An 18,367-nucleotide genomic window follows, 5' to 3' on the forward strand; every position below is an offset into this window, starting at 1 on the left:
GACACCAGTCAGAATAACTAAGATCAAAAATTCAGGTGATAGTAGATGCTGGCGAGGATGTGAAGAAAGAGGAACACTCCTTCATTGTTAGTGGGGTTGCAAGCTGGTACAACCACTCTGGAAGTCAGTCTGGTGGTTCCTCAGAAAATTGGACATAGCACTACCTGAGGACCCAGCTATACCACTCCTGGGCATATACCCAGAAAATGCCCCAACATATAACAAAGACATATGCTCCACTATGTTCATAGCAGCCTTATTTATAATAGCCAGAAGCTGGAAAGAACCCAGATGCCCTTCAACAGAGGATGGATACAAAAAAAATGTGGTACATTTACACAATGGAATATTACTCAGCTATTAAAAATAATGAATTCGAGAAATTCTTAGGTAAATGGATGGAACTAGAAAATATCATCCTGACTGAGGTAACCCAATCACAAAAGAACACACATGGTATTTACTCACTGATAAGCGGAGATTAGCCCAAAAGTTTGAAACAACAAAGATTCAACTATCAGACCACATGAAGCTCATGAAGAAGAAAGAACAAGTGAGGATGCCTAGGTCTTTCTTAGAAGGAGTAACTAAATACCTAAGAGAGCAAATATGGAGACAAAGTGTGGGACAGAATCTGAAGGAGAGGTTGTATGGAGACCATTCCACCAGAGTATTCATCCCATGTTCAGTCACCAAAAATAGACGCTGATACGGATGACAGGAAGGGAAAGCTGACAGCAGCCTGATAAGGCTGTCTCCTTAGAGGTCCCCCAGAGTCTGACATACCCAGAGGCAGATACTCCCAGCTAACCATTAATCTGATCAAAGGTTCCAAACGGAGAAGTTAGAGAGTAAACTGAAGGAGCCAAAAAGGTTGGTGGCCCCATGAGGAGAGCAACAATATCAACCAGCCAGAGCTCCCCAGGGTCTAAACCACCAGCCTAGGAGCACATATGGAGAGACACATGACTCCAGCTGTATATGTAGGGGAGGATGGCATTGTTGGGCATAGGTGGGAGATGAGATCTTTGGTACCTAGAAGGCTGAACACTGAGGGGGGCGTGCGGGGGGAATCTGAGGGTAGGGAGGGGGAGTGGGGGGTAGGTGGGTAAATACCCTCATAGAAGCAGGAGGAGGGAGGATGGGATAAGGGGTTCCTGGGTGGTGGGGAAAACGGAGTAAGGGGATAAAATTTGAAATGTAAATATTATATCCAATAAAAGAGGGGGAAAAAAAGAAAAACAGTTAGAACCAACATCCTTAATAAAATATCAGCCCTCTTAAAAAAAATCTATCTTGATACTAAAATTTGTTTTGAGAATTGTATATTGCATAATGATCAGCCTTGGTGTATCTACTCATCAAGCAAGCTGGGCAGACCTGCTCAAACCTCTGAGGTCTGGAAATTCCATCTGGATGCAGTGAAGACACAGCATCAGAGGCTTATCAATTTGCTCTTCCCCCCACTCTTCTTCTAATATCTCAACGCCCATAATCAGCTTGAAGAAGCCAATGAAGAGTCAGTGCCCCTATTCCCTGGGCTTGGGGACTAAGGTGGTAAATGTTGGGCTGTCTTTCTAGGGAAAAGTAGTGGTTTTGTGGGAATAGAGAGGATTAGCTAGGATTTATTGCATAGTCATGACCTATTAGTAGAAATCTATATAATTAGTATCAAGATGAAGATATAAATTCTTAAATGGCACCAATTTACTTTGATTACAAATTTTAAAGTTTTTATTGGTACAAGCTTCTTATTGATATAAAAGTGAGATGAATATTGTTACTCTCATAGGCATTGTACCAGTATAACACATTTAAGAATGCAAGGCTTAGACCCAGTCCTTCTTTAACTTTTTTAACTGATTTGAGATGGTCAGCCTGTGAGTTAAAGGACTATAGCAAATTCATGTCTTGGAGTTTATTGTTAGGGTGTTTTCTATGTTTTATTTAGAAATAGCTGAATGGAGTTAACAGACAACAGACCAGATTACCTTACATGGATAGTTGGTTTTCAAAACATCAGAAATCCACAGAATTGACATGACAAACATTTCTGTATTAATGTTCATTTTCATTAGAGACCTGCCTGCTCCTGATAGCTTCCTATATTGAATTCTAAGAAGAAATTGAGCATCTTTGGAGTTACTCCAGTTGTGGTGAGACAGCCACTAGAAAAGAATTGCTTCTTCCCTTCCACAGACAAATTACTGTCCAGAAAAGGACACACTTGCAGAATAGTAGACTGATTATATCTGCCTAGACAGAGTAATCAGCCCTTAATAATTCTACAGCACTAAGGTCTGTCAGATGATCCTGGGCCAGAAGGTGGAAGAACAGATGCTCCAACGTTTTATAGTAGAGGGAGTGTCCAGTTGTTCAGAGGTCTCTATAAATTGGCTAAGTTTTAGAATATGCTTTGTGCTTCCCACAATTAGAGTTAACTCGGTCATTCTGGATTTCTGACAGGGTTGAAAACTTATAGTCTCATAGCCAATCCTGGCTATTTATCTTGAGAGAAAAAATTTGAGTGAATGGTCATCAGCTGACATTCATCCTAAAGCCAAGGAAAAAGCCAGGTTCAGAACTAGGTGTTTTAATTAGGATAGACGACAGAGGTTCTGGTTAGTCAACAAAATGATGGACTGGGTATTAGGACTATCTTGTACCTCACTGGTACAAATCGGCATAATTATGCTCTAATTGTATTTTGAGAGAAAAGTTTCATCTTAACAGGAAGGGTGATATGTAGGAGGAGCTAAGGTGGGAAGAGTACTGAGAGGAAGAGAAGGAGTAAGAAGAGGAGGAAAAGAAGGAGAGGAGAAGCTAGGTGATGAGAGAGAGAAAGAGGGGGGAGACAGGGAGGCAGATGTTCATGTATCTCCACCAGTCAAAGACAGTTGATATATGTAGGTTGGGTAGTGGGTTACACCTCTGATTGAGCAATACCAAACTTATAAAGCCTTTGATTAACATTTTTTTTAAAAAGTATAAATGCAAAAAGGAAAAGGGGGCATGGGATAGGGGTTTTCTAAAGGGGGATGGGGAAAGGGGATGGCATCTGAAGTGTAAATAAAATATCCAATAAAAGTGGAAAAAATTATAACAAAATTATTGTGATTATTTTCTATGTAAAACTATTAGAATATAAACATATTTCCTTTGTCTCCCAATATTTATGTCTCCAGAAGGCCTTTCAGAAATCTTTTTTATTTGCTACTAATGTTTGAATAAAAATTGTGAGTCTAATGACAAATCAAAACATTAAGAAATGTCAATAGTTTCCTTCATCATGAGTGGATAATCAGCATGCTCTTCAATAGAAAGTTCATTGATTAAAATTCCATTGCAGACCAAGGTACTTGTATACCTATAGCTGGCTGTTCTATGGCTTAAACATTAATGGATAATCTGGAGATCAAGGTAGATTAAACTCTAGGTAAAATAGCCAAACAATGACCAGCCCCAGAATTGCTACACTGCTACTATATGTGAGGATGCTGTACCTGCCATTGGAGAAAAGTACTCAATCAGCAGCCAGGAGCTTAGATCCATGTTACCAACATTACCAATGGAAAAAAAAACCCTGAAATTCACATTTTTATTCCATTGCCTTAGTTTGGAGTCCAAGTCTTTCAGAAGGCTATCAATTTACCTGGAAACAACATCTGGGAAATATTTTGGACTTACCTAGGCACTGAAAGCCATGGAAGAAAAAAACAAAAAAGCTATGTAAGAAACTCATAACACAGCATCCCTCACCAAAGCTAACAATGATACTAATACATAAATACAGACATCTGACTGCAGCTAGAGGATGGTATCCTCTCCCTACCACACAGTGAATGTTGAAACACAGGTCAAGTTCACTCGTGAGTTGCAGCAGAGAAGACCATGCATAGGAACCTTATCCAAAACCAGAAGAACCAATGGAAAGGCATTTTCAAACTTTCTTTTAAGTCTAATTACCTGTCCAAAGTTATGAATGAGTTATTTGAAACTATTAATGTAAGTTCATATTTTATTTCTTTAAAACTGATTAAACACTTCCATTTCTTCCATTTCTATGTTCAACCAGGTTTCTTTGTTGCTACAAAATTTGAGACTGTTCTGATAAAATGTTTATACTAAAGACATATTAAACATTTGTTCAAGGATACATGTAACTCTATAATATCAATCAATGGCCTTGCCATTTTAATTTTGAACACACAGTTGCCAATAAGAGTCTGTAGTTTTGCTTCCTTGATTTTTGATTTGTACCAATTGTCATTTCTTCTATGACAAATTCTATGGGATAAAGACATTTGGACCAATAAAAAACTGCATTCATAATTATTTATAAGATCATTGAAGTCTACTCTGGATTATTTAGGCCATAATTAAGAAGTTGTAGTTCCAGACCAAGACAAATGAAGACATGAATAATTTCCCTGAAAACTTAAAAACTACAATTTTTTTTTTAATGTGAATCTCAGTAAGACATTTAAAGCAGTACTTTTTATTTCCCTAACAACCCAATCTACTCTGAATAATGGTGTTTCACTAACATTCACATGGTCATCCAGAAAACTGGAAAGTTGACATTTTCTCAAAAGATAAGCTGTGAGGGAAGGAAGCTGTGTGGCTCTGTGGAAAGTCGGATGTTATTAAGGAGTGTGGGCCGCAGCTGTTACACATGAATCATTGTAAGGAACTCAGTCTCACTGTTCAGTGCACAAAACTATTAGCATAGTTCAGCCTCCATCAAGTGATGGAAAGCTGGCAATGAACCAGCTGGATGGTGGGACATAGTTATCATAATAAATGGGATTTCTCTTTTGTAAGACAGACAGCTACTCACCTTCCCACAAGGGCAGACTGAAGTCATTAAACATAAGGACTGATGAGATAGCTTTGGTCATGTTCAAAATAAAATTTTGTGAACAGTTTGCACTCTTTGCAAAGGAGAAGATCTCAAAGTAACCTAGTGAAATAAAAAAGCCTCTGTCTTGTCTACATTGGTAGCACCATGAAAATTATTGATTTCATAACCCCCTCAAAATTATCATATATAGTCAATAAAATATTGTTATTTTGAGACTGGGTATCATATACATAAGGCTGGCCTCAAGCTCTCCATGTCACCAAGAATATTCAGGTCCTGCTCCTTCTGCCCCCATCACCCTAGGGCTGGGACTACATGTGTGTATTGAACCAAGGGCTCTTTGTATGAAAGGCAAGCATGTATTCTACCAGCTAAGTTACATCCCAAGCTCCTAGGAGTAACCTTTAACCAAATTTCTGCTTATCTCTCTTTTCTATATCTTAAATGTCTCTTTTCTATGTGTCTATGTATTTATGTGTATGAATGTATATGTGTTTGTATATTTATGTGTATGTTTGTGCATGTTGAAGTGTATGTTCATTCATCTTTTCTCCATCACTCTCCACCTAATTTTTTGAAGACATGATGTCTCACTGAGCCTGAAGCATGATACTTCAGCCAGCCTCACTGGCCAGGAAGCCCCAGAGATCTACCTGTCTCTGCTTCTCCAGTGCTGGCTTTAAAGACATGTACCATGATGCTCATCTTTTTAATTGTATGTTGGGGATCAAAACTCAGATTCTCATGGTTAGACACCAAACACTTTATCAACTCAGCCACTCCGAATATATCTTTTAGACAAATTGATAAAGTAAAAAATGATTTCGCAACTACCTTCAAAACAGCAAAATTTTTAAGCAGTAATAAACAACAGGGAGAGAGTCTTCTAAAATTATATTTTTGTTAATTTAAACCATAGCAATAGAGTTGCCTAATATTACAGACTGTAGAATACTTTTACTGATATATTATTTGACTCCAACAAAAATTCTATCAAGTAGATAGGATGAGTGGTACTTTTTCCATTTACAAAAGAGTTTATGGAAAAAATCTAAAAACAAACAAACATGTTATTAAAGGGTAAATGAAAAAGACAAGTGTCTTAAGACTGGACTCTGGGACATCTATGCTTATTCTAAACAATAACAACAAGAATAAATGAAAAGCCACCTCAACTATATTCCCCAGAGCATAAACAAGCAAAAGCATTTTATTTTAAGAGCATATACTACCAAGGAAAATGCTTTGCTTGTAACCTGAAACACTGTAGTTGTTTAGAGAAGAGAATCTTTGGGGATTTTTAGGCAGCACTGAGAAGAGGAGGAGAGAAGGTTTCCTTAGCATTCTCCTCCATGGAACCAAAGCTTTTGTCTTATCAAGGCACTGCAGAAATTGTTAGCCTAGATAAAGCATTATGTTTCAAGGAAGTCTAATAAAAAGAGCACAGAACAGACTGGTTGGCTTCTTCATGCCCTCTTAGAGTTCTGACAAGCCCTGATTAGCATGGAAGAACAAAGGATATTTGCATCACCTAATTACAGTGCCATGTATTGCCTGAACCTTACTAAAAGAAATAAAAGCTCCAAATCCTCGCATCTACAGAAAATATTTGGAATGAAAGTCCCTGATTTACAAGAAGTTTTCTAGCTCCTTCTGTGACTATCCCCAAGGGGATTAATTAAAGAAAAACACATAATAGATGAAGCATTTTCATTTTAGAAATTTTAGGGCTTATATACATCTCCAAATAGAATAGAGCGTGGAGTTATGGTAATTTTCCTCTTACGCAACACAACCCTGAACCCCGTGCTAAGACCAGCAGCAGTGGCTTCCTGCCATCCCAGGGAATAATCAGTTTCTAATGAGCTCTTTTGCAGCCATAACTGCTCCTAACCTTAAGAGAAACTTGATGTTAAATGATATTTTCTAAATCCATTTCTTTTGAGTGGCCAAAGGGCTTCATGTAAACAAAATATATTTTGTGTTGACAGCTGAGCGGTAACCAGCAAACAGCATTTGTTTCAAGAAGGCCAATTAACATTTGTTTCAGGAAGAAGCATATTTTATATTATTTTGCTTTGGGGCTGTAACTAATCACAAATTCCAAATATTATGCACTTATATAAAAGTTCTAAAATGGTTGTTCTTTTAAGAAATTGAGAATGAGCAAAACCTCTTGACAATGATAATAAAAATAGAAATAAAAAGTAATATAAAAGAGAGATTCTACCATTTATTGCTTTCCCTTTTACAAATAAGTTAGTTGGACATTCTGTTCCTTGAATGTAGCCAGCCTCCTGTGTTTCCTGTTAGACCCCTAGGGAAGTTTGTAATTATGTCCGTCGTTATGGCAACAGAAAGTGACAAGTGAGTCCACGGGTGAGCAACATAGATCAAGACTGAGAAAGAAAACTAGAAAACAGAGGTGGCATTATATCTTAGCAATAGAAGTGCATTATGCAAATCAACTGTTTTTAAAGTCATTTCAAGACACCATTCATTATCATGAAACTGACAGATTAATGGGAGGTCATTTTAACTTCCCAGATTACCAACAACACAATAGGGTAATTTTCAGTGCTGCTGAGATGGTACCATGTTGATGGTATAGTACTGAGCATAGCTGTCTTTCAATGGTAGTGAGCACTTGAATACACAGTTTATATCATGTGGTCAGGAAAGAATCTGGTGTGGCCCACTCCTCATATGAAACACAGTTGACAATATATGTCAAAAGTCTTCTGCCTTTAATTCTCTAGATAAAATATAAAAATTGAGACATAGTACATAAAAAGATGCATAATGATACTAAATTCAAGTTACTTTTTATATTTTTCACTTCAAACATTATATTGAGTGGTACTGAGTACTTAATACAGTAGAAAGAAATTTTAGTCAACTGAAAAAAATCTAAATGGGAATGAAAGGATTTAGGATATGAAATATTAAATAGGAATCCTTTTTACATGTCTATCTTTCTGTGTGTATTCGTATGTGAGTTTAAGAGGGTGGTGTGAAACTTGTAGGGTTTGAATAGGAATGGCTTCTGTAAACTCATTCGTTTGAATGCTTGGCACTCTTAGGAGGTGTGGTCTTATTGGAGTAGGTATAACCTATTGGAGAAAGTATGTATCTGTGGGGGCGGGCTTTGAGGTCTCAGATGCTTAAGCCTGGGCTTGGAGGCATACAGTTCTTTGCCTGCTACCTTCAGATCCAAAAATAGAACTCTCAGCTCTTTCTCCAGCAATGTGTCTGCCTGCAGAACACCATGCTTTCCACCATAACAGAAGATGAAACTTCTGAATCTGTAAGCCAGCCCCAATTAAACATTTTCTTTTATAAGAGTTGCGATGTCATAGTGTCTCTTCACAGCAATAAAACCCAAACTAAGACACAAATGCATGCAGGGGACAGAGGTCTGTGTCAGATGTCTTCTTCTATTGCTCTGCACTTTATTTTTTGAGATGATACCTCTCACTAAATCTGGAGCTCACTTCTTGGCTAGACTGGCCAGACAGCAAATCCTTGGGACTTTTCTTATCTCTGCCTCCCCAGAGCAGGGACAAGAAAGCCGTGTTTGGCTTTTCAAAATAGTGCTGGGATCTGAACTCATGTTCTCATACTGGTGAGACAGGTACTTGACCCACAGAGCTCTCTCCAGCCTCAGGAATTCTTATTCTTAATTCTTCAAGTATCATCCAAGCCCTCTTCACACACACACACACACACACACACACACACACACGTACACACACACATGTCAAGAAAATTATTTAGTTCATTTCAGGGACAAACTTAATGTACTTTATATATATATATAATATATATATATATAATATACTCAAGTTTTTATTGTGGTTTAAATAACAAATATTCCCCATAAAACCATGTGTTTAAGCACTTTATCTCCAGCTAGTAGTGGTCTTTACAGAGAATATGGAACCTTTTGGAGGCAGATCCTTGCTATAGGAAGTATGTCACTGAGGATTGCTCTGAGGTTTGATAGCCTGGCCCTATTTGCATGTGAAGTTTACTCAAAGGAAGTCTAACAGTTTTCAAGATTAGTCAGTTGTGGCAATCAGGATGATAAAATGAATTTGTCACTTAGCAAGTCATTGGGCACTGAAGCCCAAAGGAATGAGAAACATAGAGCTCAGAATCATAGAGGGATCTCCAAGGCAAGCATCTTGAAGTAGTTGTGGGTAGGGAGAGGTGGGAATAGTAGCAGGAGAAAAGCTACTGTGCTCAGTGAGGGATGTGTCAGTGCTGTCCTGAGAGAACACAATGATGTACAAAGCACAGGGTGCTCTGCTATGGTCAGGAAGACAACACACATTCTCTGTGTTCTTTGTATGTGCACATCATCTGTGAGTCCCATGAGGGAGTACTGCAGTCCATACCTTTGATTCACAGTAACCTAACAAGGTGGTTGCAGTCCTACGGGCCTTTGAAAATATCATTGAATGAGTTGATTCCACTTCAATCTGAATATTCCATTACCATATTTACTTTAACCCAAATTGTTTACATTGGCTCATACTTATTGTGGCCCCACTCCCAGGATGTCTATATCTGGCAATCACCTGCAAACAAACTGGAAACAAACACACACATCATCACAACCCTTTCATCCTCAAAATAGCCCTCTCTAACAGCCAGCCAAATAATACTAAAATTTAAAGCCATTTTTAAAAATCTTGATAATGGAAAAGAGAAAAGACTTTTTGTTTTTAGTGATGCTCAACCTTCTGCATCATGCAGGTGTAAATTATACAATTGAGTTTTACTTTTTCTTTCTGATAGTGACTTTTGAAATGACCTAAATCCATAGTCAAGGGCAGGTTTTATCTATTCCAAAGTAACAATCACTAAAAATTTACTCTGAATTACAAGTATGAGAATTCACCCAAAAGTAGGAACCTAGGGTTTCTAAACAGAGTGTAGGAGAGGGTAATTGCAACTTACAACCCTCTACCCGATGTAACTACTCTTGCCTTTTTTCCATCTTTGTGACAGCAGTAAATGTAAATGTTTATGTAAGACATTTATTGTAAATGCAAAAGACCTCAGAGACTGAGTACTTATAATGTAGACTGCTGAAAATACAATTCTAGTAGACTTATGGAAAACACTAAATTTAAAAATATATATATTAAATTCCAAATAAATAAAATGCATTTCTACAATATAAATGCCTCGGTGACTTACCATGAGGTTTATTTCTTGTATGTATCACATTTCTTTAAGTCACTCGGAGATCTGGATTTCTTCTACTGGCTCTGTCATCCCCAGACCCTCCAAGTCCTGTATATTGCACTGATGAATGATGGGAGAGAACAGGTACAAAATAGTATACATGATTTTAGAAGTCAAGGGATGTCTTCAACATATACTAATTCAAAATAATTTTATATAGATACATGCTTACACCTAGGTTTTCAAAAGTAAGTAGGTCAATATATAGAAGACACTAGACAATTAACAATACAAATAATAAATTCCATTGTTAAGGAAAAACAACAACAGTTATAACAAGGTTGATAAATTACTGAAATGTTATACCAAATGTCCTTTTTAAGTCAAGACACTGTGACCTGCGTCTGATTCCCTCAAGTTCCTCAGTGCCATGTAAATCTTAGTAGTTATATCCATATTCTATGACCAACAGTGTCAGTGTTGGTAAAGAAAAAATTGTGGGAGTATTAAGATAGTGATTTCCTCATATCTCAGCACAGCCAAGGGTGGCCGTGCAACCATTAGCATTGGTCTCAGTGCAAAGAGACAGATTGTTAACTTCTGTACATGCTCTGATTTGAAAACAGTTAAGAAACTCTAAGTCATGGATATAAACAATCTCTTACCTTGAATATGTATTAAACATAACACAATCAAAAGTTAACCTTGGTACAGATCATCAAGTCTGTTAAAATCTAGAGAAGCTGATGGTGAGTGTTAAACACCATTGAACATAATCTTGGGGTGTGAAATTTTGCAATAATTCCTTGTTTTTGAAACATCCTTAGTACATTTTTGACTCAAGAAATACAAACACCTGAACACTAGTTACCTCAAATTTAGGTGATAAGTCCTAATCTCCAGCACCTCAGATATGGATACACTTAAAAGCGTGCTTTAAAGAAGTGATTAATATTAACTGAGGTCAGTAGGATGGGGCATGATCATATGGATCTGTCATGACAATTAGGACACAGACTCTCAGAAAGAACAAGTCATGAAAAGATACAGTAGTAAGACAATTATCAAAAAACCTAAGAAGGCTCTTAATAAAAAATGGACACTGCAAATAGTTTGATTTCCAACTTATATCCTCTGTAATGGAGACAGGAATTTCTGGGGTTAAAAGCTAGTCAGTGTGTGGTACTGTTATCTAAGCCTTAGCAAACTAGTACATCTGTGTTTACTAAAATCCTACACTTCAGCATTTTCATACTTATGTTCTCCCAAATCCTGGAACTTTAGGGTTTTTTTTTTTTCTTTCTCTAGAATGATTTAGGATTATATAGTGTGTACCAAAATCAATCATCCTGTCCAAGGCATTAAGAAATGTAAGTTGCTAACAGTGAGCATAGTACATCCTACTGTGTCTTACAGACATAACAGAAGCAGAGTGAACTAAAGCATAGGATCGTGCTCCCACTGAGAATCACCTGTGCTGCATTATCTGGTGATAAAAAACGATACCAGAGGGATCATTCATCCTAGCACAGTACACATGGCAGCTTGGTCTTAGTGGTAAGGACATACTCTGCAGATCTTCTCTTTGGATATCCTCAGAGAGATATTGTCTCTACAACAAATGTCTCTAAGTCACAACTTGGTAAGCCATGGTTCAACACAAAGAACCAAAAACAGAGACTGGGGAAGAGAGAGGAGCTGAGGATGTTTGAACCTCTGACTTGAGGAAAGTCTTATTATTTGGTCTTACTACTGCCCAAAAAAAACCAAAAGAAAAGTCCCCTAAATAAAACATTGCTTCCCAACATGGCCACAAAGAACACTGGCTTCAGCAGATTCTCCTCATCATAAGGGTTCCCTGTTCAAATGGATTTGGAAACTACTGCATCCTATCACAGCCTTCAGGACTCAAAGCTCCCTAACCATGAAACCTTTATTAGAATTACTCATAAGCACTCTGTGGTGCACATTTGGGGACAATAGCTTTGAAGAGAATGTCATGAAAAGTTCTCACTATAAAATGATGACGCATACAGATATACATAGTAGGGGTACAGACTAAGAGAGCTAATTTCTTCTACCTCTGCCCTAAATAACATTTAGATGGTTTGAACAAAACTCTGTATTTTACATAGCCAAATATATCACCTCTCCTTTCTAAAAAAGGATATTTGATCAAGTTTTTCTCAACTAAACATAGCACATGAAATACTAAAGCACAAATCCATCGGTCAGCCATGTTATTTATTTCCAAAGATTTTTTTTTCACAATTTGCAGTACCAGCCCTTCTGAGCTGGGTTAAGAGGCATGAAGATCAAAGAGGAAACCTTCTAGAAGCATGATTTGACTCCTTATTCCCAAGAGAGCCACACAGGTCAGTATAGTTCTGTAAAAAGAATAACAGACTGGGAGAAAATTGGCTGTACTCGTTGGCAATCACTTAGTTTTGTAATTGTTTATGTGAGAAACAGCCAGACCATGCACATTTCACACAGAAAGGGTCTCATCCAAGTTGGTATGAAGGCAGGTGGGGAGTTAGCCTTTCCAAATGAATTGTTAGTTCATTTGCTTTATAATTTCATTTGGAGAATTTGCCTACCAACAGTAAACACATAGCAATGCAGATATGTTTGGGGTGTGACAGTAATGTTAAATTAATTTTATTACTTTAAAAATAATTGATTTTAATTTTAAAAGACCTTGACTCTAAGTGTTTATTCATTGTTATCTGAAAAACAGGTGTCATCAAAGATGAAAAATAGTTTCCAAGTGATTACCACAGAGGAATAGGCAGAATACTAACAATTTCTAAATGAAAGAGATTCAGGAGCCTCGATCAACTACAAAGCTCAAGAAGCAAATTATCCACCTGCCATAGCTGTTTACTTGAGATTTAAGGGAGCTCAGACGTAAGGTGGACCTGTCCTGTTTCTTGATAAACATGCCCAGTCCACACAAAACATATCAAATACAATCTGGTCAAAGGAAATTCTCAAGCATTTACTATAGCTGAGGAATGAGCATTCTGGTTAACTCCTAGACATCAAACTGTAGTCACTCACTTCCTGAAAGTACATCATATACTTGCTACTAGCTGGATTTTTCCATTTTGGCATTTTAAGCCTTCTTTTGGTGGCTGCCACTTGTTTGAAAAAATAAAATGAAAATTCAACACTTAACAAACCAATTTATCAGGTGCCCTATTCCAGGCAGCATGAATCCACCTGAGCTACATTGTGGATGACTATCCATTCTCTGGCTCCTTGGAATGGAGCTGCCAGGAAGCATAATCCATGTTGGCTCAATCAGCCTCTGCTTTGGCTTCAAACACAAGTGAAACACTGGCTATTACTGGACAAGCTTTAGGAGCTTGGCAGCTGCTGAAAAGGCATGTTCTCTTCCCTGAGTAATAGCAGTTCTGTGGAACAGAATGGGAAAGAAACAATAATGTTGGGTAGCTTATGTGCTAATCTTTTAAAATACAGATGCTTGGTGAAATGCAAAAGAATATTCTCTGATTTATTAACTTCTTACAGTCCCTGAACTTTTCATATTAAAAGGGCTCTTGATTTAAAATGAACTTCTACTGAAAAGGAAATGGCAGTCATCTTTCCAGAAGAGAGAATGGTGGAGTCATCAGAACAGAATTGAATGGAAACACTATTTGAAATGACTGCTGCCTTCACCAGAAAGGATCATTAACCTTTACATAAATTTATAGTCTTGGTTTTATTTCCAAATTTAGATTTCACCAAGACCAACAGAACACATATGAAATGGCAGCCTCTGTACAGCATTAGTATCTGCTTTCAATTTACTTTGACATATTTTACTTACAGACAAAAAACGTGGAAGCAGAAATTCTATAAAGTGATGTTTCCCAGTGTCTCCTTTATGTTTATTTCTCTCTGGCAGTAGGCCTGCTCCCAGGGATCTAGATTATAGTAATTATTTCCCCCAGTCCAAATTGTGAACCAACCTCTTCTGCTTCCATGAATAGAATGAGACAGAGGTGTCATTGCTCAACTTCTCTGATGCTCCACTTCTTTGGTTGTAATACAGAAATACCGATGGTTCCATCACAGAGCTACTGTGGGTATTAAATTAAATAAGCCTCTAAATTTAATGTTGGAATGTAATGACCCTCTATGTTAACACAGTGTGAACGTTTTTTTAAAAGCAAATAATAATAAAAATCAAATCGATCTACAAAAGTGCATGAAGATGTTTGAAGCATAAAACAACAAAGAAATAACTGCCTTACAAATCACAGGAAGTGAGACCACACCAGAGATGATCCCTGCCTGGATGAGTAGACCACACCTGAGATGACTTTCAGCCTGCCTGGCACCACTGGTTCCAGGCAAGGAGCAAAGCTTAAGATGACTCTTGCCCAGTGCCACATGACATGGGCAGGGTACAGCACCACTGGGACAATCCCAGACACCCAGATGCACCAGGCACCACAGAGAGGAGCAAGTAAGTGTGGGGAGATGGAACAGAAAGAGAAGCATGAGCATGATATGTGCACAATGACGAGGCAGAATTGGGACTTGAGGGTTATGAGGAACAATTGATGTGAATAACCAGCACATCCTAAGACCATGGTGAAGTCCTGGCATGTGCTGCAACCAAGGGTCATGTGTAGGTCCCAAAGGCCATATCCCTGGTCTGGGCTGCTACCTAGGGCCAAGTTGATGTCTGAGGGCTGTGTAGAATTAGCTCCACTTACTTGTCTGGGCATCATGGGAGAGCTGGCCCCCACTGAAGTATTCAGAAAAGCAGGCCCCATACCTCCCTTAGGAAGCACCATAGAGCTGGTCCTGGTTGCAGGAGTTGTGAATGAGCTAGCCCCGACAGCATGAGCTTGGTAGAGCTGGTTCAGCCACTTATTAGCCATGTGGTGGTGTGGGCAAGGAAGAGATGTCCTCCCCACCCTTGTTCCTCACCACCTGTGGCAAGTAGGAGATCTGGTCCCAGGATCATGAGAGAGAGAGACAGTCCTGTCACTTACCTGCTGCAATATTTGGGAGAGTAGGCCCTGCATCTCGCCTGGGCAGCACAGTAGAGCTGGCCCTAGTTTCGTGGGTTGCAGGTAAAGACAGCCCCAAGGGAATGAAAGCAGGATAGCTGGTCCAGCCTTCTTTAGCACTTGGGTGAACAAGCCTTGCCTCTTGCCTGGCATGGGTATAGATGAAGGGGCCCCAGAGGCATTAGAGAAGGAGAGTTGGCTCTATGCCTTGCCATTTTCAGCATTAGATGAGGTAGCTGGGGCAGTTCTAGAGAGCTTACCCTGGCAGTGTGTATGGTAGAGAGCTGGTAGGCTGACCAGCTGAGATACCACCCAGGCCCAGATCTAGGACATTAAGTAGCTCACCCCAACATCTACTCCATCAATAAACTGCTGACACAAACCTACAGAAAAGCTGAAGGATCTCTATGACACAGGGCAATAACAGGATATCCCAGGATATCTGAGACCCCTGAGGATCCATCTATAGATAGTGTAACAGAAGCCAGAGACCTAGAATCAGACCAATGACTCATTGCAATGAACATTCGCAAGCAAAGAAATGTGGACAATAGGGTAGACTGAGGACATATTGTGACAAGCTACAATGTCCACAATGAGATCTTTTTTTTCTTTTGTGGGGAGGTTGCAAGGTCAGAGGGCAGGTATGAAAGAACAGGGAAATGTACAGGATTGTAATGCATGTTGTGAAATTCACAAAGAAGCAATAAAGTTTTTTTTTTTTTTAAGAATCTTATGAAGTTAAGTTAGTGAGATAGTTCTGTGGTTATAAGTTAGTGAGATAGTTCTGTGGTTAAAGGAGCTTGTTAGCAAGTCCAGTTTCTTGAGTTGGGTACCTTGGACACACATGCTGGAAGGAGCAAACCACTCAACTAAAAAAAAAAAGAAAAGAAAAGAGGTCTGTGCATTTGAACACATCCCACTGCAGTGTAGTATGATCTGAAAGCACAATTCCATAGGCACATCATATTATAAACAGGCTGCTAGCCTCATGCTTTTCAATAATATGTAAGTAAAGTCTATGAGGCCCCAGTTAAATAGTTGCTCAGCTTAAATGCAACTGATAGACTCTCGCTGGAAACTGCATGTGTCTTAGTTGGGGTTTTACTGCTGTGAACAGATACCATGACCAAGGCAACTCTGGTAAGGACAACATTTAACTGGGGCTCGCTTATAGGTTCAGAGGTTCAGTTCATTATCCTCAAGGGAGCATGGCATTATCCAGGGAAGCATGGTTCAGGAGGACCTGAGAGTTATACATCTTCATCTGAAGGCTGCTAGTGGAAGACTAACTTCCAGGCAGCTAGAATGAGGGTCTTAAAGCCTACGTCCACAGTGACACACTATTCCAACAAGGCCACACCTCCAAATAGTGCCACTCTCTGGGCCAAATGTATCCAAACCATCACAGTATGTAAATGAAAATATATATGAACAACACAAGAAAATGGCCAGTACATTTGTTGTGGAGTGAGTTCTTAACTGTCACACTGATTCACATGCTTGGTTCATACCTGATATTCAGATGGAGGGACTGGGCAAGTCCGTATGCTCATTTCACTCTTGAAGTTTGTGTTCAGTTTCAGATGCATAAGAGAAGCACTTTAAACTCCCTGTGGGGAACAGGCTAAACCAAATAGCCAACAATTCCCACCTAAATGTTATGATATTCACATCTATTATTTTATATATCATTGGTTTTGTACCATATTTTGGCAAAGGACAAGATCCCATTTCAATAATTTTTGGTTTTTGGATGACAAACAAATGACACCAAATTAAACAAAGGCAAAATCAAAAAATTTTAAAAAAGATAGAATAGAAAGTTCAAAATAGTAAAACTGGTGCTTGCTTCAGCAGCACATATACTAAAATTTGAATGATACAGAGAAGATTGGCATGGCCCCTACGCAAGAATGACACACAAATTCATGAAGCGTTCCATATTTTATAAAATAGTAAAACTGTTGCTCAGGATTAAATCTAGGAGTAGCTGCACAAAATTTTGAGCTCATCTTTGGTTCTAATCAGTTTGTTAATAAAGAGGCCTTTTAAAAATTCAAAATCACGGACTGGAGAGATGGCTCAGTGGATAAAGAGCACTGACTACACTTCCAGTGGTCCTGAGTTCAAATCCCAGCAACCACATGGTGGTTCACAACCATCTGCAATGAGATCTGATGCCCTCTTCTGGTGTGTCTGAAGACAGCTACAGTGTACTCATATATAATAAATAAATAAATCTTTTTAAAAAATTCAAAATCGCACTTTATTCTTAACTATAGTTGAAAATATTGTGAAGATATATATTCACTTGTGAATACATGCTCAAAACAGTATAACTGGATTTTAAGAAAATTAATTTAGGAAATATCATAGAATTCCTCAAGAAGAAAGTTCCAGTATCAGCTTGTCTAGATCAAGTTGGCCACTGGGCATGTCTTTGGAGAGTACTTGATTACGTTAACTGAGATGGGAAGACATACCCACTGTGGGTGGCACCATTCCCCAGATAGCTGAGTCTGAACTGTATAATAATAAAGAAAAGAAGCTAAGTAAAGTATAAACAAATTTTTTGTTCTCTATTCCTGATTTTGGATGTAATATGACCAGCCTTTCAAGCTTCTGTTGCTGCTACTGACCTGCAGTGATTGACTAGAACTATGAGCCAAATAAACTCTATCCACCTAAGTTGCTCTTATCACAGTATTTTATTACCTTAATGAAAAACAACACTATGGCTCAGGGTCCCTGTGAATCTGGATCTTGTTGCTTCACCTAAACTGGCTGGCCAGTAAGACCTCCAGGATCCTCCTATCCCTACATCACAGTGCTAGGATTTCAGCCATGTATCTGAGCCCAGCTTTTATGTACATACAGCTTAGTCAAGTGGTTGTACTTGTACAGCAAACACTACCCACTGAGTTGTTGATGAGCCCCCTAATCTGTTTTCAATTGTCTGCAATAAAAAACAATCTCAGTTAATTTTCTTTGCAGGGTGAAATTTTTAAATTCACTTTGCATTTGTTCAATTTTCCTAAAAAAGAGTATATTCAAAATTGAGCCTATCATTAATATATACAATATGTTGATACCATACATACTGCTGCTATAAGGATGAATGACTGTTAGCACTTTTATAACAATCTCGAACAATAAATGGCCAAAAACCTTAAGATGACTTGTGCTATAGTAGTGAAGATAAAACAGAACATGAAAATCGGGTTATATTTTAACTAATAATTTTTATAACTTATTAGGTTGGTGATAGAAA

The 18,367-nt window shown here is 38.3% G+C and overlaps 1 non-coding gene and 1 pseudogene across 1 annotated transcript; both read left to right on the forward strand.

The window, feature by feature from the left end:
• The window catches only part of LOC143437152 (eukaryotic translation initiation factor 3 subunit H pseudogene), a 63,257-nt pseudogene that overhangs the window by 23,216 nt on the left and 21,674 nt on the right, over positions 1-18,367 (forward strand).
• LOC143437188 (U6 spliceosomal RNA) lies at positions 16,938-17,044 on the forward strand. The gene has a single exon (XR_013106803.1). It is a non-coding gene; the product is annotated as a U6 spliceosomal RNA (small nuclear RNA).

The sequence above is a fragment of the Arvicanthis niloticus genome, chromosome 23 (genome assembly GCF_011762505.2).
Source record: "Arvicanthis niloticus isolate mArvNil1 chromosome 23, mArvNil1.pat.X, whole genome shotgun sequence".
NCBI lineage: Eukaryota > Metazoa > Chordata > Mammalia > Rodentia > Muridae > Arvicanthis > Arvicanthis niloticus.